The sequence below is a fragment of the Eulemur rufifrons genome, chromosome 29 (assembly GCF_041146395.1).
Source record: "Eulemur rufifrons isolate Redbay chromosome 29, OSU_ERuf_1, whole genome shotgun sequence".
Lineage (NCBI taxonomy): Eukaryota > Metazoa > Chordata > Mammalia > Primates > Lemuridae > Eulemur > Eulemur rufifrons.
In genome coordinates this window covers 61,487,102-61,511,981 of record NC_091011.1, presented here as the reverse complement: position 1 = coordinate 61,511,981, position 24,880 = coordinate 61,487,102, and the positions used below count along the sequence as shown (strand labels likewise).

At 38.9% G+C, this 24,880-nt stretch overlaps 1 protein-coding gene and 1 pseudogene across 7 annotated transcripts in view; one reads left to right on the top strand and one right to left on the bottom strand.

Moving 5' to 3' along the window:
* SRPK2 (SRSF protein kinase 2) overlaps positions 1 to 24,880 on the top strand; it is a 222,111-nt gene that overhangs the window by 18,365 nt on the left and 178,866 nt on the right. The gene's annotated exons all lie outside the window — the stretch shown is intronic.
* LOC138377404 (probable ribosome biogenesis protein RLP24) lies at positions 2,894 to 3,782 on the bottom strand (annotated as a pseudogene).

Here is a 24,880-nt window from a genome sequence, read left to right as displayed (position 1 = left end):
ATTTCAAAGGCATTCTGTACCACATAGTGACTTATTAAGTTTGCTAAGCAGTTATATTCACATCAGTATTAATGTTATATGTCATCTATATGGACTTATTTAAAAATGTTATGGTTTCTCTTTTCAGGGAAAATTTCCAATTTTGCTATAACTTTATCTTTCTTGAGTGGTTGAGACCTTTGAGATGTCTTTGATAGTGGTAGCTTAGAATTAGTTGTGCAGGGTATCACACGTGGTCTTTTTTAATACCAGTAGTTTAAAACTATTGCAAATGACCTACATGAAACCTCCTTTTATAAAGCTATTTGAAACCATAATAGTTTTTTTTAAACCTTCTGAAAATTATGGTAAAGTATACGTGACAAAATTTACCATTTTAACGATATAGTTGAGTGGCATTAAGTTCATTCATATGTTGCAACCCATTACTGCTATCCATCTCCAGAACTTTTTCATCATCCCAAACTGAAAACTCTGTACCTTTAGGAACCAGACCTTTATTAAACATTTTTCACTAGGTACTATTGTGAAAACTATTTGATTTCTGATTTTTAAAATGAGACAGGTTTATTGCACTGTTTTTTCCTATAGTAGAAAAATGCAATGATAGTAACATAAAAGTATTGTTAAAATATATTTGTAGTAAAATATCTTTGTGAAGATTTCCAGATAGCTTATTTCATACAATATTTAAGAGAAAGCTTCAATAGCAGCAAAATATTATAGATACCTTTTTGGAGATAATTGTAAATAATTTAATACACTTCAGGTTTTTTTTTTTTTTTTTTTTTTTGGTAATCCTGCAACAGATTAGTCTGGTGTTTTTGTGTGTTTTTTTTTTTTTTTTTTTGAGACAGAGTCTCACTCTGTTGCCTGGGCTAGAGTGCCATGGCGTCAGCCTAGCTCACAGCAACCTCAAACTCCTGGGCTCAAGCAATCCTCCTGCCTCAGCCTCCCAAGTAGCTGGGACTACAGGCATGTGCCACCATGCCCGGCTAATTTTTTCTGTATATTTTTTAGTTGTCCAGCTAATTTTCTTTCTATTTTTAGTAGAGACGGGGGTCTCGCTCTTGCTCAGGGTGGTCTCTAACTCCTGAGCTCAAACGATCCACCCGTCTCGGCCTCCCAGAGTGCTAGGATTACAGGCGTGAGCTACCGCGCCCGGCCAGTTTTAAGTTTTCTTTAGAAAAAATTATACCAGGTTGGTTTCAGAGACAGTTTTCTGTCATCTATAAGAAATAATCTTATGTTTTTACCACAATAAAAACATAACAGTATACCATCTTAACAGTTTCTAAGTATATAGTACAAGTAGTGTTAACTGTATACATTTTTGTCATGCAACTTCTGTAGAACTTTTTCAGCTTGCAAAACTGAAACTCTACTCATTATAACAGCTGCTCTCCTTTCCCCCTCCCCCAGCCCCTAGTAATTGTCATTCTGTTTTCTGTTTCTGAGTTTGACTACTTTAGATACATTTTATAATTGGAATAACCATGCAGTATTTGTCTTGTGCATTTCTTTAAAATGTGAGAGTGAATTTAGGATATCTCATTATCAAACTTGAAAGCTACAGTTTAGTTTTTACTCAGTTTTTGAATCTGTGGGAGAGAACTTTGGGACTGAGAATTGAGATTCCTCATGATGGACTCTTTTGACATTTGACATCAGTATAACAGTGGTCATTGTTCTTTGTGCCATTTCACAACTACTTAAATTCCTCCTCTCCTTCCTTAAGTTTTTTAAATCAGAAACTAGATAATCAAGTTTTTTTAAAGTATGAATGTAGGTGAAACAATGGGCTTAAATTAAAAAATGCCTAATTGTTTATTTCCCAAAGGCCACATCACACAGTTGCTGCTTAGCAGAAAGACTTGCAAATAAAGTTAATGTTGGTGCTTTGGAAATATGGAATAATGGAAGGGTTGTATGGAAGGGTTGTACAGTTGAACTTTAGAGTTCGAGTGTAGAGCAAGGGTCTGCAATCTGTGGCTTGCTGGCCAGATAGAGCCTGCCACCCGTGTGTATGGCCTGCAAGGTAAGATAGTTTTTACATTTTTAAATGATTGGAAAAATTCAAAAGAAGACTATTTTGTGACATGAAAACTATAGGAAATTCAAATTTCCCTGTGTATAAATAAAGTTTTTTTGAAACATGGTCACATTCATTTTGTTTACATATTGTATATGTGCTTTTGTGTTCCAGTGGCAAAATTGAGTAGTTGACACAGAGGCCATATTGCCTACAAAGCCTAAGGTGTTTACTATCTGGCTCTTGGCAGAAAATATTTGCTAACTTCTGGTGAGAATGCTCTTGAAAAATGGAATGATATGCCGTTGTTCTTTTTTCTTTATTTTCTTGTTTATTATTTTTTGAGGCAAGGTCTCACTGTGTTGCCAGGCTGGACTTGAACTCCTGGGCTCAGGTGATCCTCCTGCCTCAGCCTCCTGAATAGCTGGGACTTCAACCATGCACCTGGTTGAATGATATGACATTGTAAACTAACAGATACAGGTTTATGAAAAATGGAGACTCATAAGCAGCATTTGCTAATCTTGTTTAATTGAACAGAGTTTTTTATGGTTTGTGGGAGGGGGAGGGGGTTTTGAGACAGAATCTCACTGTGTTGCCCAGGCTAGAGTGCTGTGGGTGTCAGTCTAGCTGACAGCAACCTCAAACTCCTGGGCTCAAGCAATCCTCCTGTCTCAGCCTCCTGAGTAGCTGGGACTACAGGCATGCGCCACCATGCCGGGCTAATTTTTTTTGTGTATATTTTTAGTTGTCCATATAATTTCTTTCTATTTTTAGTAGAGACGGGGTCTCGTTCTTGCTCAGGCTGGTCTCAAACTCCTGAGCTCAAACGATCCCCATGCCTTGGCCTCCCAGAGTGCTAGGATTACAGGTGTGAGCCACCACGCCTGGCCCAGACAGTGAGAGTTTTAAGAAACATCTTCCATGTCCACATCCTGTTGTCATTGCTGTACCATTTTCTCTTCCAGGTGCTTTCCTTTACCTGCAAGAGGAACTCAGATAAGATGGATGTTTTGTTTGACTTCTTTTTTTTTTTTTTTTGAGACAGAGTCTCACTCTGTTGCCCGGGCTAGAGTGAGTGCCGTGGCGTCAGCCTAGCTCACAGCAACCTCAAACTCCTGGGCTTAAGCGATCCTACTGCCTCAGCCTCCCGAGTAGCTGGGACTACAGGCATGCGCCACCATGCCTGGCTAATTTTTTGTATATATATATTTTAGTTGTCCATATAATTTCTTTCTATTTTTAGTAGAGACGGGGTCTCACTCTTGCTCAGGCTGGTCTTGAACTCCTGACCTCGAGCGATCCACCCGCCTCGGCCTCCCAGAGTGCTAGGATTACAGGCGTGAGCCACCGCGCCCAGCCTTGTTTGACTTCTTTGGTGTCCTCAACTTTTGTAGCTATTTTTCTGCGATCTGTTCATTATAAGTTTGGCTTCGCATTTGTGTTTGATCTCTTCAACTCTCTTCATTTCATTGATCAATGGTTTTCTTCCATTGCTTTCTCTGGTATTTGACAGGTTCATTTCTACATTTTTCAAATTCAAACGAATTATCTCCTGTAAGATCTTTACCAGCTGCTTTCCTGGAATGCTTTAGTTCACTCTACCTAGCGAAGATTGTGCTTCTTTATTTAAAGTTTTTATGGCATTTGGATTTACAAAATCTTAACACCTTGCAATCCTTGCAGACGAACGTCGTGCCGTGGCTAGGGTAGATTGGCCCGAACAGAAATAACATTTCTCCATACGCATGTTGAACCCGTGTAGATCCACACCAACCAAACCCCAAGCTTCCGTTAATATTGTTTTGATTGAAGTATGTGATGAAAATCTGGCTTTGGACAGACGTATAATGTAGGTAGAGAAAGGAAGAGTAGATAGCCTTTTCAGATAATTGTGAATATTCTTTGATACTATGCTAAAACTTGACAAGTGATGGAAGAAATGTTATTGTGGGATCTGAAACCATTATCAGTGAAGTTTTCTTTTTCCTGTTGCATTAAAATCTATCAGTTTTCATGTGCTTTGAATGGCTCCCCCGCCCCCATACATGATTTCGTAACCTCCCCTATTGATCATTTGGAAAATACTGGCTCAGTGAAGTATGCAGATCTTCTAAATGTTGAGACATATCATTATACAATATCTAAAAATAACAATCATTAATATCTAATTAGAAAAGTCATAGAGACCTGTCATGCTTCTGTTGGCAGATAAAAAGCTTTATGAAATTCTGATGTTCTCTTGAAAGCTTGAACGTTATCGTTGGCAACAAATACTGTCATCTGTTTTCCTTCATTTGACAGCCTTGCTTCATTCATTTTTTTAGAAAATGTCTGCCATATACTCAATTTTGAATAACCATAGGTTTTGTTGTTGTTGTTGTTTTTTTTTTTTTGAGACAGTCTTGCTCTATTGCCTGGGCTAGAGTGCCGTGGCGTCAGCACAGCTCATAGCAACCTCAAACTCCTGGGCTCAAGCAATCCTCCTACCTCAGCCTCCCGAGTAGCTGGGACTGCAAGCATCTGGGACTACAGGCATGCGCCACCATACCCGGCTAATTTTTTCTATATATATTTTTAGTTGTCCGTATAATTTCTTTCTGTTTTTAGTAGAGACGGGGTCTCGCTCTTGCTCAAGCTGGTCTCGAACTCCTGACCTCGAGTGATACTCCCGCCTCGGCCTCCCATAGTGCTAGGATTACAGGCATGAGCCACCTCGCCCGGCTTTTTTTGTTTTTTGTTTTTTGTTTTTTTAAGAGACAGGGTGGTGTTATGTTGCCTAGGCTTGGATTTGAACTCCTGGGCTCAAGTGATCCTCCCTCCTTGGCCTCTGGAGTAGCTGGGACTATTGGTGTGTTCCTCTGTACTAGGCTGAGTAAATAGTTTGTATATCTTCTCTTCTTTCAAGTAGAAATGGTGTTCCATGAAAAAAGTGACTACGTGAGCTCATGACTCAGTTGCTCAAGTGCTTTTCTTGAGACAGACATCATATTTGGTGTGCAGCGTAAGTTCTTTATGCACACTTTCTATTTTCTCATACAGAATTTTAAAAAGATATGTGTTTAAGGGTAGAGGTTAATAAAAATAATTTTTACTTCTTCATTAATGACTTTTAAAAAATAGTGATGAATACAGTGGCTACTGGTACAGTTAGGGATCATGGCCTTGATTCATGCTAAGGCACTAGGACTTTTACCCACCATTGCTATTGTACTGTCAATGAAAAAAGCAAGCAGTATTTTAGTATTATACTCAGGACTTTGAGGGCTTCTGTTGACCATTATCACGCAGCATTCAGAACTCAGCTGTTAGCTCCTTTGAGCTGTTCTGGATATCTTAGATTGATGTTGTTTCTTCCTTCAACATTTTGTTACAGTATTTAACACACGTGTGGTATGTTAATTGTCATTATATTCTCCTCTGCTTGTTTCATCGTACCTGAATCAGAGTAGGTGATCAGGTGCTTTTGGAATGAATGAGGTGATTGAAATAAACAGATTTAAGAATCTCAACAGTAGTCTGGAATCTTTTACTAGAAGAGGAATGGCCTTATGTATCTCTCTTCAAAGTTCCTGAGGATGTGTATTTTGGACACAGAACTTTGAATAGTATTTACAATGATGTCCCAGAACTATACATAAAAGATGAAATTATGGTTATTAGTCTTTGGTTTAGAACTGGATTTCCATGACTAATTAATGCAAGAATGGATCAAAGGAGCAAGTTTGAATGTGTTTGTTGAAAACTCTTTGTAAAATAGAGATAGACCCTTCCTTAAAATCATTAAAAAACAATCAGTCTTAACATAATAGCTTGTGGTCATGGTCAGTGTTACAAATATTACCATTTCCATTAAAATCAGGGACAAGATTGAGTTGAGTGCTCTCCCTTATTGTTGTGTAGTATTACAGTATTCTAGGACTGTTAGTGCTGTCAGATAAAAAAAAAAAAAAAAAAACCAAAGAAGCCCAAACATACACAAATTAGAAAAAAGCAAAATTTATTTTCAGATGATATTATTGTCTATTTAAAAATTCCAGGAGACTAACTTGAAAATTATTACAACCTAGAAGAGCCAAAGTAAACAGTTCCAAACTGTAGAAAAAAATGAGTAAATTTTAAATATTTCAACAATAATTTATTGGATATATAAAACAAAAAGCATCCCATTTACAGCATGATCCCAAAATTATTATTTCTCCTTCACAATTGAGGAACTTTAAGCAGATAAGTGATTTGGATAAGTTGCTGAATTAGAACACTAGCCTTTAAGGTCAGTGCTTTTAGCTTCAGACTCTTAGGTGAGACTTTTTTCGTGAGATACGATCTCATTCTGTTGACCCAGGCTGGAGTGCCTGGGTAATAATTTCAAATTAGTGCTTTATGTTAAAACATTTTATTTTCAGGTTTTTGGTTACAGGCATTACATTGAAAAATATTTCCTTTATTTTTTTTTTTTCTTTTCTCTCCTTTCTTTCTTTCTTTCTTTTTTTTTTTTTTTTTTTTAAGAAACAGGATCTTGCTCTGTCACCCAACCTGGAGTGCAGTTATATGATCATAGCTCACTGCAGCCTCCAACTCCTGGGTTCCAGTGATCTTGCCTCAGGTCCCCAAGTAGTTAGGCCTACAGGTGTGCACCACCATACCTGGCTAATATTTTAAAATTTTTTGTAGAGATAGGGTCTCGATATATTGCCCAGGCTGGTCTGGAACTCCTGGCCTTAAGCAATCCTCCCATCTCTGCTTCCCAAAGCGCTGGGACTATAGGCATGAGCCACTGTGCCCGGCCAAGATATCCTTTTAAATACACTTCCAAAAAAGGGGGGAAAGATAGATACAAGAAATGGGAACAAAACCTTAATAACAGTTATTTAGGTGACAAGTATTAGGGATTTAATATGCTATCAGCTCAATTTCTAAGTTTGAAATTTCTTTTTTTTTTTTTTTTTTGAGACAGAGTCTCTCTCTGTTGCCCAGGCTAGAGTGAGTGCCGTGGCATCAGCCTAGCTCACAGCAACCTCAAACTCCTGAGCTCAAGGGATCCTCCTGTCTCAGCCTCCCGAGTAGCTGGGACTACAGGCATGTACCACCATGCCCGGCTAATTTTTTCTATATATATTTTTAGCTGTCCATATAATTTCTTTCTATTTTTAGTAGAGATGGGGTCTCGCTCTTGCTCAGGCTGGTCTCGAACTCCTGACCTCGAGTGATCCGCCCACCTCGGCCTCCCAGAGTGCTAGGATTACAGGCGTGAGCCACCTCGCCCGGCCATGAAATTTCTTATAATTAAAAAAAAAACTTTAAAAAAGAAAATGGCCTGTAATCCCAGCACTTACGAAGGCCAAGGCAGGAGAATCTCACTATATTTAGTGAGATCCCGTTTGTAAAAACAAATAAAAATAGGCTGGGCTCGGTGACTCACACCTGTAATCCTAGCACTCTGGGAGGCTGAGGCGGGAGGATTGCTCGAGATCAGGAGTTCAAGACCAGCCTGAGCAAGAGCGAGACCCCCTTTCTACTAAAAAAATAGAAGTTAACTGGACAACTAAAAATATATAGACAAAATTAGCCGGGCATGGTGGCGCATGCCTGTAGTCCCGGCTACGCAGGAGGCTGAGGCAGGAGGATCGCTTGAGCCCAGGAGTTTGAGGTTGCTGTGAGCTAGGCTGACACCATGGCACTCACTCTAGCCCAGAGAAGAGTGAGACTCTGTCTCAAAAAAAAAAAAAAAAAAAAAAGGCAGTGTTGTAAGGCAACACTCTTTCTTCAACCAACCAATAGCATTAAAAAAAAAAAAAAAAGGAAGAAGGATAGAGAGGAGGACAGACTACTATAGAGTAAAAGATACTTAAAATGTATAATAAACAAATATAATGAGAACTTTTGAATCTCAATCCTGACAAGTCAGTTGTAAAAAGACTAATCTCCTAAATTCTATATAATTCCAATATTGTGGAAAACTGGTGCATACAACATTTGAGTTGTAAAGAAAAAAATAACATTCTGAAAGTACTTTAATTAAATAAGTACTTTATATTTCTCACAAATTATAATGGTATTTTAAAAGTCCCAACATTACAGAAAATTTTTGTGAAGATACTATGAAAAGTCAAGATACTATTAACTCATGACGTAGCTTTAAAAACTTCTCTAAAGTAGAATTTATCATAGTAGTTTAGTAAAACATTATAAAGAATATTACTAAGGTAATTTTTGTCTCTGTGTTGTATTATCTGTAGTGTATATTTGACGTGAAATGCCATTATTCAAATATGAATCTAACCAGTAGGTGGCAACAAATTAATATCTGAATATATTTTTAAGAAAATTTCAAGAAGAGTGTACTATAAATTGTAAACAAGATACATTTGATTTTTTTTTTCTACAAATAACCATTTTGTTCTCGTGGACTAAGTATATACTTTTTAATTTGGAAAATTGGTATAGATTTTGTTTTTATATGATATACAAAGTTAATTTTAAAGCTGTGATTGATTTTTGATATTAAATAACTGGAAGATTAGTTTGTAGTTCTGTTTAAAAACTAAGTGATAATATAGTTATTCGGTTTCTTACCTGTTGGCTACAAAGAATCAATCATGGAGTTGGAAAATTTTTTGTCTTTATGAAAAGTATAATAATTATCTGATTAATAAGTAGTGTTATTTAAGTTAATAAAAATAAGCTTACATATATATTTCAAAACCAGAAACACTAGTATTCTGATATAAAAATTAGGGCAAATCAGTGTATATGTTATAATATTATGAATGCACCAGATTCATTCATATTTATAGCAGCTATACAGCATTATGTCAGAAAGTTTGGTAAATGATACCTAAAGCATAATACTGTTTGTAAAAGTTTTCCCACAGCTCATTACCAAATATTGTAACATGAATATGAATGTGCATGTGTGTTTTCTTCTCTCTCTCTCTGTCTTTCTCTCTCCCTGTCCTCCCCCCCCCCAAAAAAAAACTGTACAAAACAGGCTGACATGATTACACCAGAAAATAACTAATACAGGAAGTAGGAAAGGGGATTGGGATTCAGGACTTGTTTTTAAGGGTTAATTTAGCTTATTTTTTGGGTAACATTTAGCAGTTAATTCTGAGAAATGGGAATAAGAGTGTTTGTTATTGTACTCTTTGTTTTCTGATGTACCTTTTGAATTAAAAATACTGTGTAAAATTGAACATCATTCTGAGATGAGCAACAAGTGATTACTAAATGTTAATTGTCACTTTATTTATTTATTTATTTTTTTGAGACAGAGTCTCACTCTGTTGCCCCAGCTAGAGTGAGTGCCGTGGCGTCAGCCTAGCTCACAGCAACCTCAAACTCCTGGGCTTAAGCAATCCTCCTTCCTCAGCCTCCCGGGTAGCTGGGACTACAGGCATGCGCCACTATGCCCAGCTAATTTTTTCTATATATATTTTAGTTGGCCAGATAATTGCTTTCTATTTTTAGTAGAGACAGGGTCTCACTCTTGCTCAGGCTGGTGTCGAAGTCCTGACCTTGAGCGATCCACCTGCCTCGACCTCCCAGAGTGCTAGGATTACAGGCGTGAGCCACTGCGCCCGGCGTAATCGTCACTTTAGATTATAAACTTTTTTTTTTTTTTTTTTTTGAGACAGAGTCTCACTCTGCTGCCCAGGCTAGAGTGCCATGGCGTCGGCCTTGCTCACAGCAACCTCAAACTTCTGGGCTCAAGCGATCCTTCTGCCTCAGCCTCCCGAGTAGCTGAGACTACAGGCATGCACCACCATGCCCGGCTAATTTTTTCCATATATATTTTCAGTTGTCCAAATAATTTGTTTCTATTTTTAGTAAGGGGGGGTGTCTCGCTCTTGCTCAGGCTGGTTTCGAACTCCTGAGCTCAAAGGATCCACCCGCCTCGGCCTCCCAGAGTGCTGGATTACAGACGTGAGCCACCACGCCCTGCCTTAGATTATAAACTTTTGAAGGTCTGTCTACATTTTACATATTATCTGTTTATACAAACTGTCATTACTTAATATTTGTTAAAATACACATTTCTGTGTATCATCTAATCTACACTCTTACACTTTCTGGTGTAAATTCTATACACCACAATTTAGATAGTCCCACATTTTTAGGCCTTTTGATGGTTTCATATTTTTTATTTTATAAATATTACTTATAGGCCGGGCGCGGTGGCTCAACGCCTGTAATCCTAGCACTCTGGGAGGCCGAGGCAGGTGGATCGCTCAAGGTCAGGAGTTCGAGACCAGCCTGAGCAAGAGTGAGACCCTGTCTCTACTAAAATAGAAAGAAATTATCTGGCCAACTAAAATATATATAGAAAAAATTAGCCGGGCATGGTGGCGCATGCCTGTAGTCCCAGCTACTCGGGAGGCTGAGGCAGTAGGATCGCTTAAGCCCAGGAGTTTGAGGTTGCTGTGAGCTAGGCTGACGCCACGGCACTCACTCTAGGCTGGGCAACAAAGCGAGACTCTGTCTCAAAAAAAAAAAAAATAAAAAAATAAAAATAAAATAAATATCACTTATGTGGATATCTTTTGTGCAGTTAGAGGGGAGGGAGAGTACTTTTTTTGATACTGAAGTCTCTTTTGAGTCGAAAGGTATGAGCAATGCTGTAGTTTCTATTATCTATTTTCAGATTGTCTTTTAGAAAGAGCAAGCTAGTTTACAGTTCTCTTTGTATATATGTACTTGTTTTGCTTCATCCCCATCAACTTTTGGCTTCCTATTTCTTTACGTAGTTTTGTTAGATGGACAAATGCAAGTGGCCATCAAGAATGTAGATTTCCCCACGTGATGATTTGTGTAGGATGTTGTGTTTTTCTTGGTGTTTTGGAGTATCGGCTTTTATCAGTTGCCCTGGTTGTTTTGTTCTCATTTACATTGGTCTTGGGCTTTTGCTTGCCTGGGGTCTTTGTGCTGCTGGCTTTCTGTATTCTTTGCACTCTTTGGTTGGTCGGTTCCTGTTCTGATAGCAGCTTTGATGTTATGCCTTGGAGATTTCTTTCATGACTGTTCCATCTACAGTGCCTCATGGGCAGTATCTGTCTTTTCCTCAGTAGTACTTAATGCAGCTTTTCATATGCTTTTTGTGCTGTTTGCATGGTTCCCTACAGACTTCAGTTCTTTGAGGCTGGGGTCCATGTCCAGGCTTTATTCAAACCTCTGATAAATTGGGGCCTAGCACAGTGCTTGGGATATCTGTGTATTTAATAAGTAGTTGTTGAATGAGTGAACTTTGCAAACAAAGGTTTAAGGTTTTTTGTTTGTTTGTTTTTGAGACAGAGTCTCACTCTGTTGCCCAGGCTAGAATGCAGTGGCGTCAGCCTAGCTCACAGCAACCTCAAACTCCTGGGTCAAGTGATCCTCCTGCCTCCGCCTTCCAATTAGCTGCGACGACAGGCATGTGCCACCATGCCTGGCTAATTTTTCTATTTTTAGTGGAGACGGGGTCTCACTCTTTCTCAGGGTGGTCTCGAACCCCTGAGCTCAAGCAATCCTCCCGCCTCAGCCTCCCAAAGTGCTAGCATTATAGGCGTGAACCACTGTGCTGGGCCTAGGTTTAAGTTTTATATGTCAGAGCACATGTAACTTTTTTCCGTTCGTCTCTTTTTGTCTTTTCTGTAGTGAATTTTCTTCCTTCCTCTTCTCTTCTCCAAAGTTAGGATGTGCTTTCAGGGTCAAGATTTTGTTTTTAGGGATTATTCTTTATGTTTAACTCTTCGAGACATGTGAAATTTTCTGTAGAATGTAGTATGAAGAAGTATGATCCGAAGTAATTGTGTAACAGCCATTTCTCTTTAGTAAGTTTATTACAGATTCAATCATTTTTTTGATTGTTATCTGTGATTGCTGTAAAGATTTAACATTTAAATCTGATTGTTTACTGTTTTAGTCTACTTATTGGTGTCTTCTCTGTTTAAACTGGAAAAAATGAATTTTAAACTCTAATAGATTGTAAAAATGTAGCATGAATATGTAATAATTACTGTTTAATTTCGTTAGCATTTTGGTCAAACTCAATTGAATTTTACTGTCAAAAGATCAAGTTATAGAAAATATTCTGTGTGGTATCTACCTGGTATTTCATTTAATGTTTAAATTTATAGTATTGTCATTTTTACATTTGGGTAGGTTTCATATTTTAAAGGTAATATACACAATTTGTATTTTGTTTTGCCACTACTTTTTAATCTCTGTGTTGCTGGCATGGATACATTTTTAGAACTCTTGTTACTGTAAAATATGAATGCCCTTTTAATTCAACAAACTATTGAATTTATTAATTCTAGTGGTTCCAGATTAATTTTCTTGGATTTTCTAAGAGGAGTCATATGAATATTAAAATGAATATTCTATTTCCACTATTGTACATTTTTACTACTCCTGCTTCCACCTCCCCCACAACCGTTACCAAGATTTCTAGCTATGGAAGGAATAGGAATGCAGACAAGAGTTATTCTCATTTCGTTACTGGTTTTAAAGTATTAAATTCCCAAACCTCTTGATATCATTTCAAATTTTGATTAAAGTGGTGCTTGAATCATGAATGGAAAATTTTTCCTATGTTAAAAATACTTGTTGAATGTTATCTCGTACACACAAGTCTCTAGGTGTTTCTTCTTTATTCGTATGTGAACCATGTGATCCCCGGGCCCCAAAAAAGTTGTTGTGGACTGTGGTAGAGTGATACAAGATTCATTCTGATGGCCGGGCGCGGTGGCTCACGCCTGTAATCCTAGCACTCTGGGAGGCCGAGGCGGGTGGATCGCTTGAGGTCAGGAGTTCGAGACCAGCCTGAGCAAGAACGAGACCCTGTTTCTACTAAAAATAGAAAGAAATTATCTGGAGAACTAAAAATATATATGGAAAAAATTAGCCGGGCATGGTGGCGCATGCCTGTAGTCCCAGCTACTCGGGAGGCTGAGGCAGTAGGATCGCTGGAGCCCAGGAGTTTGAGGTTGCTGTGAGCGAGGCTGATGCCACGGCACTCTAGCCTGGGCAACAGAGTGAGACTCTGTCTCAAAAAAAAAAAAAAAGATTCATTTTGAAGTTCTTTTTAATAATTACACCTTAAAACTCTCATGTACAGTTGTGATATTTTTTTGTGTGTGAATATTCCTTGTAAATAAGGTTAAAAGAGATTCTTGGTCATGACTATAAGAAAATCATGACAGGAAAAAAGCTGGAGGTCTCTCCTTTTTCCTAAATCATCTATAATGTTAGAGCATGTACCTTAAGACAGGTATATTAATAGCATTATATATCATATTTATTTGATTTCAATACAAGGCATTTGTATTCTTCCACTTTAGATAAATTCAATTTATTCTTTTGTGCCTGAGCATGTATAGTATTAAGAACCTTGAGAATATAGAAATGTTTGTTGAAAAATTTAAAAAGCTTAACGATATCCATAAAAATAAAAAAGATCACTAAATCTGGAGCAACTCAGCTGTGTTTTAAATAGTGTAGTGTTAACTCCGTAAACTGTAGTCAGATTGGGGTTCATATGCTCCGCCCCCCTTGTTTCCTTCTTTCAGCCAGTTTTGTTGCCAGTCCTTTGTTGGTTGAGTGATGGGCTTCACAATGTAGCCTAGGCATTAGGGTTTTTAAAAGTTCAGTAAGTGATTCTAATGCTTAGCCATGTGATCTGTAGAATATGTTAGACTTATTTTTCTTTTTCTGGTTAATTTAGGTTATTTGGTTTTCAGTTAGAGGGCAGTTCTGTGATGTCTTCCTATCCCCTCAGTGTCCGAATAGTGACACTATGGTCTGTGTAGTAATTGCTGAATGAGTTCTCATTCTGTCACAATAAACAGGTTTGAGGAAGCCTGCCTTTTAGAGTTTTTGAAGGGGTCTTGCTGTATCGCCCAGGTTGGTCTTGAACTCCTGGCCTCAAGCGATCCTCCCACCCTAGCCTCCTGAGTAGGTGGGATTGCAAGTGTGAGCTACTGAACCTGGCTTTCTTAGAGTTTTTGTTTGTTTTTTGCCTGGTTTCCCATAGATTTGTTTCCAGAATAGCTTATGAAAGTCTGCCTGCACCATTATTGTGTTGAAATCTTAAGTGTTAGGGCTGGCAAAGTCCCTTTTCCCTCTCCAGCATTTATTTTGAGAAATTTTAAATTTTCAGAAAAGTTGTAAGAATAAATCAATGGTTTCTCAATGGTAAGAAATTAATGGTTTGTTTATGTAGATTCACCAGTCCTTTGCATTTTGCTGTATTTACTTTCCCCTTTTACCCACGTCTGTCTGTCCATAGATCCATCCATCCATCCTCTAACTGTATTTCTTGCTAAGCCATTTGAATGTATGTTGCAGACATATTAACTTCACTTTTAAATAATTCAACATGTGTCTCTGAAGAACAGGGGCTTTTTTAAATACAGTAATTACTCTCAGAAAGTTTACCATTGATACAATATTGTTATTTAATGTATACTCCATATTCACATTTCCCAATTATCCTAATGGGTATATATGTGTACATACATACACACACAAATATTTACGTGAAAAATTGAAATCCGTACTCCAGTCTAGGATCACATGTTTCGTTTAGTTGTCATGTCTCTTAGTTCTCCTTAATCTGGAATAGTGGTTCTCAAATTCTCTGTGGTGAAGGACCAGTTTTTATTTCCAATGTGCTGTGAACCAATAATTTTGTAAAATGTAATACAAATTACTAGAGAAATGTAATGGAAGAAATAAAGAGATAAAGAACGTCTACGTGTCATTTAAAAAATCAAATTCAGCAAGACTGTTACTCTGCAAACAGCACTGATCTGGAACAATTCCCCTGCCTAATTTTTTCTTTTATGGCCATGAGAGTTTAAAAAACCCAGGCCACTTGTTTTATAGGTATATTTCTTAATTTGGATTTGTGTGATTGTTTTATCATGATTAAGATCAGGTTAAATACTTTAGATAGGAATATAGCATAGTCGTGGTTATACCCTTGTGCATCACAGATGAGGGGCACATCATTATTATTGATATTGTTGATCACTTGGTTAAATAGTATCTTCCAGGTTTTTCCACTGGACACGTCCCTTTCCCTTTCCCTTTCCCTTTCCCTTTCCCTTTCCCTTTCCAAGATGGAGTTGCCAGTAGCATGATCATAGTTCACTGCAGCGTCAAACTCCTAGGCTCAAGTGATCCTCCCACCTCATGCTCTCCGGAGTACCTGGGGCTACAGGTGCACACCACCAGGCCCTGCTAATTCCTTTTTTTTTTTTTTTCACCTTTCCCCATCCAAGGGCTAATTCTTAAAAAAAAAAAAAAAAATTCGTAGAAATGGAGTCTTGCTGTGTTGCTCAGACTGTTCTTGAACTCCTGGGCTCAAGCCATTCTCCCGCCTGGGCCTTCCAAAGTGATGGGATTACAGGTATGAACCACTATGCCTGGCCTAATTTTTCTTTTGAAATTAATTAAGTACTTTGGGACTGTGTGAATATCTGTTCTTATATTTATCCAATGATTTTAACATTTCTTTTTCTTTTCTTTTTTTTTTTTTGGAGACAGAGTCTCACTCTGTTGCCCGGGCTAGAGTGAGTGCCGTGGCGTCAGTCTAGCTCACAGCAACCTCAAACTCCTGGGCTTAAGCGATCCTACTGCCTCAGCCTCCCGAGTAGCTGGGACTACAGGCATGCGCCACCATGCCTGGCTAATTTTTTTTTGTATATATATATTTTAGTTGTCCATATAATTTCTTTCTATTTTTAGTAGAGACTGGGTCTCACTCTTGCTCAGGCTGGTCTCGAACTCCTGACCTCGAGCGATCCACCCGCCTTGGCCTCCCAGAGTGCTAGGATTACAGGCGTGAGCCACCATGCCCGGCCGATTTTAACATTTCTTGATCTTTCTTGCCTGAATCAGTTTTTTTGCACCTGAGGGTTGCTAATAATAACTGTCTAATTCTATTATCCTTTACATTGACTACTTGTCATTCTTTTGAGGAGAAGAGCTTTTCCTTTTCTAACAGAGTTCTTAAACCACAGAGTAGGGACGAATCCTTTTTCTACAGGGTGCTTGTGTGGCCTAGGGAAAAATGCTGAATTGGTTGTCTGTATTAACACCTCCCACTTCCTCTCTATACCCTTTCCCATCTGTTGCTGCTCTATTGTTCTGTTTCCCAGCATTTTTAGATTTCCCTGAGCTCTCTTTTTGCAGAATCCTATCCAAATCTGCCTCACTCTTTGAGGGCTTCATCTCCTTAAGATACCTCCTTTTCCCCCCTTCTCCGTCTCACTGTCAAAACCACCTCAACCAGTCCCTGTTAATACAAGAGATTTTGTTATTTTCTTTAGTCATTCAGATCTATTTGTATTTTACAAAGAGCTTTCTTATAAGGTGAGTGAATAAATTAGATGACTAATAGGCAGTATGACATGGTGAGATATATAAAGCTTCAGGCAGTATGAGAGAAGAAAATTTGGAGGGGGGTAGTTAAAACTAGGAAGCAAGCAGCCTATCCTTCAGATCAGTATTATGTAAACTCATATCTCAGCCTGGAACTCTGAGTTCTTATTTATTTATTTTTTTAAAAATTTATTTTTTTTAAGAGATGGGGTCTCTATGCTGCTCAGGCTGATCTCAAGTAATTCTCCCACCTAAGCCTCCTGAGTAGTTGGGACTATATGTGTGTACTACCATGCCCAGCTTGAGTTTCTCTTTTTTTTTTAAGATGAGGTCTCACTGTGCTTGCCAGGCTGGCCTTGAACCCCCGGGGTTAAGAGATCCTCCTGCCTTAGCACCCTGACTAGCTGGGACTGCAGGCATGTACCACTGCCTCTGGCTGAGTTCTTTTTTTAATTCCACACTAATATTAGTAAGTTATCATAATCCACTACCATTGTACCAGACCTGAGTTCTTATTTTAAAAAAATTTTTGGGCCAGTGTGGTGGCTCATGCTTATAATCCTAGCACTTTGCGTGGCCAAGGCAGGAGAATTGCTTGAGCTCAGGAGTTTGAGACCAGCCTGAGCAAGATCGAGACCCCATCTCTATTGAAAATAGAAAAATTAGCCAGGCACCCCAGCTACTCAGGAGGCTGAGGCAGGAGAATTGCTTAAGCTCAGGAGTTTGAAGTTACAGTGAGCTATGATAACGTCACTGTGCCATTGTACTCTAGCCAGGGTGACAGAGCGAGGCTGTCTCCAAAAAAAGAACATTTTTTTAAATCCATTTTACCACTGGGGTGTGTGTATATTGATTGAACCCCTCCTCCCATCCTGCAATCTACCATCCTGCCCAGATCCATTTTAGATGTAGTTGAGGTTTATGACAGGAATGAGTCAAGGACCAGAATCATTTGTATGTCTCCCCTGGAAGTCTGATGGTCTGTATTTCTGGTATCTTCTAGAAACTCTCGTAAGTTTGAGAGTTGTTTGGATCAGCTCATCTGAATTAAGTACCTTCTGTTCTTTTCATTCATTCAGAAAGTGTTGGGCACCTAGCATAAATGGGCATTGCTAAACCCTGGGGGTACAGTAATACACAGGGAGATTTGGGCCTCACCCTGCAGCATCTTGTAATCTGGAGAGTCCAATGTGTAGCAGACAATTATACATTTCAAACTTGGGTGCAAAGTGATGAGAGAAGTATGGAGCGCTAGGGGGAAATCTCACTTGAATTTGGCAGGGAAGGAGGAGGTCAGGGAACACTTCTTAGAGGTCAGGATGCTTCAGAGAGCTGCAAAACCAAGAGACTGGCGCAGAGGTTGGCAAATTTCTGTAAAGGAACAGATAGTAAATAATTTAGGCTTTTTAGGCCACATGACCGCTATTGTCACTGTTTAACTCTGCCGTGTTAGTGTGAAAGCAGCTATGGATAATAAATAAATGAATGAGCGTGAGTGACTATGTTCCAGTCAAACTTCATTTATGGACAGTGAACTTTGAATTAATTTTCAGGTGTCATGAAATATTCTATTTGAGTTTTTTCCCCCTATTTAAAAATGTAAGGATCATGGTGGGGTGTATTGGCTCATGCCTGTAATCCTAGCAATTTGGGAGGCCAAGGAGGGAGGATTGCTTGAGGCTAGAATTTTGAGACTAGCCTGAGCAAGGAGACCAGCTTTAGCACTGTAACAAGACTTGATCTCTATAAAAAATAAAGTAAAATAAAAAATTATCTGGGTGTGATGGTGTACATCGGTAGCCCCAGCTACTTGGGAGGTTGATGCAGAAGGATTGCTTGAGCCCAGGAGTTAGAGGTTGCAGTGAGCTGTGATGACACCACTGCACTTTAGCCCTGGCAATGGAGTGAGACCTCATCTCCAAAACAAAAACAAAAAACCCCACAGTTTTTAGCTCACATGTCATAACAAAAATAGGCATCATGCTGCCTCCTGGAATATGATGCCAAAATGCCTATTATCAGGGGTCTTCTGTTTATACCTTGAACTTTTTACAAAAACAGTTGTCATGTGATAGACCTGTGGTCAGTGCATGCATTATACTTTCAGTAGGACAGAAATTTATAGGTAGGGGTGAAAATTACAGTATTTCTGCACCTCTAGGTATTCTTTTGAAACATTCTATTTATGTCCCAGTAATTCTGGATGTTGAAAGGAAAGGATGTTAGGGCTCACGTGGGTGATTAATAAGTGGCATACATGCAGAGGGACCTGGCCGACATAATTGATAGTGCTTAGAAGGCCCAAGTTCTAGTCATAATCTTGCCAGTTACTGGCTGTGTAATGTTGGGCACATCATTGCACTTCTGAGCTTTGTCTAACTGTGAAAAAAGAGAAAGTAAACTTACAGCGATTGCTCAGGATTACTGCAAGTAATGGAGAAGATAATGTAATTTAAAGCAACTTGAAAAGCTTCTTTGTACTATACTTTTCTGCAACTTTGATTGTTTGAAGTTAAAAAAAAAAGTCACTCTGGCGTCCACATGGGGCATGGATTATGGAGTGGCAGGAGTGAAAGCTTGGAGGCGAGGGAGGGTGCTGTTGCAATAGTCTGGGCAGTGGGTTCTGATGGTAGCTTGGGGAGGTCCTCTTAGTGGAGGAGGTGAAATACTAATAGAGTGAGGACTGATTTTGAAGGGAGAGCTGACTGGATTTAATGATGGGGTATGAGATAAGAAGAAAGTCAAGGATGACTTTTTTGGTTTTTTAAGGTTTTAGGAACTAGGGGAAAATGATGCCACTAAATAATGCCATGAATTCATTTTTTAAAAAATAAGGGTTTTCAAGAGACCAGGTCCCCATTGGGATGGCATGTGAAATTAACTTCTGCCTTGACATTTCTGTTTCTTGAGTGCTTCAGATGTATGTGCAGCACGGCATTTATAGTGGGATCGGCACGCTACTTTGGGCATACGTACTAGGTCTTGATTTCATCAAGGCATGTGACAATCTCTTGTGACACCTTGTTAAGGAGCTGGAGAAATGGGATGTTATTCAATGGTAACAGATATGAAGATGCCAGGCACAGTACTTGAGGGACACAATAAATGTCAGTAGTATTTCTCACCAGTTGATGATTGTACCAACATTACTTATTCATATTGCACGTTCATTGCCTAGTTTTTCAGTTATGAATAGTCTGGTCAAGGTACTTTAAAGGAAAGATAGTTTGAATCATTCCAAAAATTTATTTCTATTGAGCTGGCATTTCTATAAGTTGGCATTTCTACAAGCTTGAAAAAAGCTTCAAGTGAAGTTTTTCACCTAGTTAGCTTGGGTCTACTATAGGAAAGATGTGAGTGACATGTCCCCAAATCATCCATTCCTGTGTCTTGAAGATGTAGTGTCTTGTCTTCTTGAAAATTATTGTTTCCACTTTGTCCTTTTTAAAATATTCACCCTAAGAGGCAAGAAACACTGTTGTCTTATGTTCTGTGTTAGGATTAGGTTATTGAGTATGGAACATTCGATTTCCTTAAGTACTAAGTTTGACAGTTGATATCGCTGACATTTCACTTTGACACTTTTTTTTTTTTAATTGTGAAGGTACATCCTCATTCTTTCAATTGGATGTTTTGGCTTGTGATTTTTCTTTCAAATTTTTTTTTAGAGAAATTTTTGTGAAACCATGGATAAGTCAAAATTTGAGTTATTTTCAAACATGAGTTCTATCATAGAACCAATGCAGCACAGACAGCTCGAAATATCAACAAAGTGTTTGGGAAGAATGTGGCTAATGAACGCACAGTATATGTTGATGGTTTGAGAAGTTCGTTCTGGTGATTTTAATCTTGAAAATGAGCCATGTGGGTGACCTGAGAAGAAGGTGGATGATGATGAGCTGAAAGCTGTAATGGAAGCAAATCCATCTCAATCTACGAGTGAATTACCAGCAAGGTTTGACATGACTATTCCAACAATATTGGACCATTTGAAACAAATGGGCAAGGTAAAGAAGTTGGATAGATGGGTACCACATGAATTAAATGAGCGTAAAAAGAGAAATCATCTGGAAGCTTGTCTGTCTTTGTTGTCACAGCATAAAATTGAACCATTTTTACATCATATTGTTATGTGTGATGAAAAATAGATTCTTTTTGACAATCACGAGCGTTGAGCACAATGGTTGGATAAAGATGAAGTGCCAAAACACAGTCCAAAACTGAATATTCATCAAAAAAAGCTAATGATGTCTCTTTGGTGGTCCAGCGCTGATATTACCCACTGTAGCTTCATGAAACCTGGTCAGTCGATTATAACAAATATCTGCTGCAACCAATTGGACGAAATGAGGAGGATGCTTGTGATTAAGCAGCCGAGATTGGTCAGTAGAGACAGGTCAATCCTCTTGCAAGACCACATCTTGTAAAAAACAACACCAGTCAAACTATAATAGCTGGACTTGGAAACTCTCTGTCATCCACCGTATTCACCAGACCTTGTGTCAACTGACTATCACTTCTTCCAGGCTTTGGACCACTTCTTGCAAGGAAAAACATTCAATTCTCAACAAGCTGTGGAAAACACCTTTCACCATTTCATTGTCACTCGCCCTCCAGTCTTCTTCACTGTTGGCATAAACAAGCTACGGTTAAGATGGCAGAACTGTGTCGATAATTTAGGTGCATGCTTTGATTAATTGTACTGCTTTTTGTTTGAGGTGTAATAAACTAAACTTTGGAGTTGAAATAGGACATTTCATATTTAATGACCTAATATGTAGCATCTGGTACGCTTGGATGCTGAGTAAAGTACATAGTAAGTTACTGAGAAGAAAAGACTTTATTGTTTTTTAACATTCTGAACAGTACCAGTATCATAATTTTATTTGCATTAAGAGTCAGCCCTTGAAAAAGTAATAGACTTCCTACAATGTCTCAAATATGAAATATGGGTAGGTGTTTTAGAGAAATTTCTGTGTGGTTCTACTTTGTAATTTGATTGAAGTTTGAAATTTAGGAGGGAAGTCACTTGCTGTTGCCTGATATTTTCTAACATTTGTGGTTTTAATGCAGACTTGAATATTTTCCACTGCTTGGGTTCACAGAAGTCTTCACCTTCATTTGTTTTTCAGTTTTGTTAAGGAAGTTTTAGTATGTACTTTTCTGTACAATTTTTTCCCCCAGCATAAAATTTCAGTCTTTATGTAAATGTACATTCTTTTTTTTTTTGAGACAGAGTCTCACTCTGTTGCCCAGGCTAGAGTGAGTGCCGTGGCATCAGCCTAGCTCACAGCAACCTCAAACTCCTGAGCTCAAAGGATCCTCCTGTCTCAGCTTCCCGAGTAGCTGGGACTACAGGCATGCACCACCATCCCGGCTAATTTTTTCTATATATATTTTTAGCTGTCCATATAATTTCTTTCTATTTTTAGTAGAGATGGGGTCTCGCTCTTGCTCAGGCTGGTCTCGAACTCCTGAGCTCAAATGATCCGCCCACCTCGGCCTCCCAGAGTGCTAGGATTACAGGCGTGAGCCACCGCGCCCGGCCTAAATGTACATTCTTACTGTTTCTTTTTATAGGACATTCTTGACCCAGTGTTTTCTCTCTAGCTGCATCCATGCTGTGAGCCAGAGAGCCTTAGGGTGTTGAGAGGGGACTGTTGAGCTGGGGACACCATTCCCTGGCTGAGGTGGAGGTGTGTGGATTGGCAAAGGAAACAGCAGTGTAAACCACTCCCCCCCCCTTTTTTTTTTTAAATTGAGGTTAAGGCCAGGTGTGGTGGCTCATGCCTGTAATCCTAGCACTCTGGAAGGTCGAGGTGGGAGGATCGCTTGAGCATAGGAGTTCAAGACCAGCCTGAGCAAAAGGGAGAGCCTGTCTCTACTAAAAATAGAAAAATTAGGTGGGCATACCCGTTAGTCTCAGCTACTTCGGAGGCTGAGGCAGGATTGCTTGAGCCCAGGAGTTTGATGTTACAGTTAGCTATGATGACCCACTGCACTCCAGCCTGGGCAACAGAGCGAGACTCTGTCTAAAAAAATAAAAAAAATAAAAAATTGAGGTTAAATTCACATAACATGAAATTAACCATTTTACAAGTGAACTGTTGAGTGGCAATTAGTACATTTGCAATGTTGTACAGCTGCCACTTCTATCTAGCTCCTAAATGTTTTATCACCCCCAAAGGAAACTCTGTACCCATTAAGCAGTTGCTCCCCATTTCTACCTCCCCCAGCCCATTGGAACCATTCTGCATTTTGTCTCTATTCTGGATATTTCATGTAAATGCAGTTATACAATACATGACCTATTGTATCTGGCTTCTTTCACTTAGCGTGATGTTTCTAGAGGTTCATTCATGTTGTAGCATGTATCAATATTTCATTACTTTTATGGCTGAATAATATTCCATTGTGTGCTTATACCAAAATTTGTTTATTCATTCGTTTATTGGTAGACATTTGGGTCATTTCTACTTTTTGGCTATTGTGAATAGTGCTGCTGTGAACATGCATGCAGATATATTTGTACCGGTTTTTACTTTTTTTTTTTTTTTTTTTTTAGAGACAGTGTCTCTGTTGCTCAAGGTAGAGTATAGTGGTGTCGTCAGAGCTCACTGCAGCCTCAAATGCCTGGCCTCAGGAGGTCCTGCTGCCTCATGCTCCTGAGTAGCTAGGAATACACGTGTGCACCACCACACCTGGCTAATTTTTTTTTTTCTTTTATTTTATTTTGTAGAGATGAGGTCTCACAACATTGCTCAAGCTGGTCTCAAACTCCTGGCCTCAGGTGATCCTCCCACCTCGGCCTTCCAAAGTGCTAGGACCACCCTGGCCTCAGTTTTCAGTTCTTTTCGGTATATACCTAGCAATGGTATTGCTGTGTGTGGGTTATATGGTAATTCTCTGTTTAACTTTTGAGAAATCACCACTTGTTTTTTATTTTTTAAAGAGATAGGGTTTTGTTTTCTGTCACCTGAGCTGGGGTGGGGTGGAGCAATCATAGCTTAGTGTAACGTTGAACTCCTGGGCTCAAGTGATCCTCCTGGCTCAGCCTCCTGTGTAGCTAGCACTCCAGGCCCTCTACACCACGTGTAGCTAAGTTTTTTTTTTTTTTTTTTTTTTTGGGTAGAGAACAGAGTCTTGCTACATTGCTCAGGCTGGTCTAAAACTCTCAGGCTCAAACCATCCTCCTGCCTCCCAAAGTGCTCCTGCCTCCCAGTGTGAGTCACTGCGCCCAGCCACTAAACAGTTTTCTATAGAAGGTATACCATTTTGTATTCCCACTGGCAATGTACAAGCATTCCAATTTTTCTACATTTTTGCCTACACTTAAAAAAAAATTTTTTTTTATTATGGCCATCCTTGTGGGTGTGAAGTGCTATCTCATTGTTTTTATTTGCATTCTCCTAATGATTAATGGTGTTGAACATCTTTTCATGTGCTTGTTGACTTTTTATACAGTTTATTTGGAGAGATTCTATGAAAGTCTTTGCCCATTTTTAAATTAGGTGGTTTGTCTTTTTGTTGTTGAGTTATATTTGTTACATATTCTGGGTACTAGACCCTTATTAGATTTATGATTTGTTAGTATTTTCTCCCATTCTTTAGATTGCCTTTTCATTTTCTTGGTAATGTCCTTTTTTTTTTTTTTTTTTTTTTTTTTTTTTTGAGACAGAGTCTCGCTTTGTTGCATGGGCTAGAGTGAGTGCCGTGGCGTCAGCCTAGCTCACAGCAACCTCAAACTCCTGGGCTTAAGCGATCCTACTGCCTCAGCCTCCCGAGTAGCTGGGACTACAGACATGTGCCACCATGCCCGGCTAATTTTTTCTATATATATTTTAGTTGGCCAGATAATTTCTTTCTATTTTTAGTAGAGATGGGGGTCTCGCTCTTGCTCAGGCTGGTCTCGAACTCCTGACCTTGAGCGATCCACCCCCTCGGCCTCCCAGAGTGCTAGGATTACAGGCGTGAGCCACTGCGCCTGGCCAGTAATGTCCTTTAATGCAGAAAAGTTTTTAATTTTGATGAAGTCCAACTTATTTTTTTTTCCCTCCTAAGTGCTTTTTTGGTGTTATATTTAAAGTTCATTTTTGTATAGGTGTGAGGGAGGGGTCCAACTTCATGGCTTTGCTTGTGGATATCCAGTTGCCCCAGCACCATTTGTTGAAGAGACTGTTCTTTCTCCATTGAATAGTCTTGCTATGCAAACTCTTATTGCTGTGCATATGTATATCTGTTTATCAGGAATTCAATTTTAAGAAAGATCTATATATGAAGGTATTTGGGGGCCACATTCTGGCTTTTGGTGGTAGATAGGGTTAAATAGTTAAATTATTACTGATTTTATTATGGCTTTTGGATCCTTTTATAAGATGTGTATACTTTGCTATTGATTGTCAGTACTTGTCGAAGTGGGCTCACTGGTTGCCATTTCTGAAAACTTACAGTTTCATTTATTCTCAAGGTAATAATTAATGT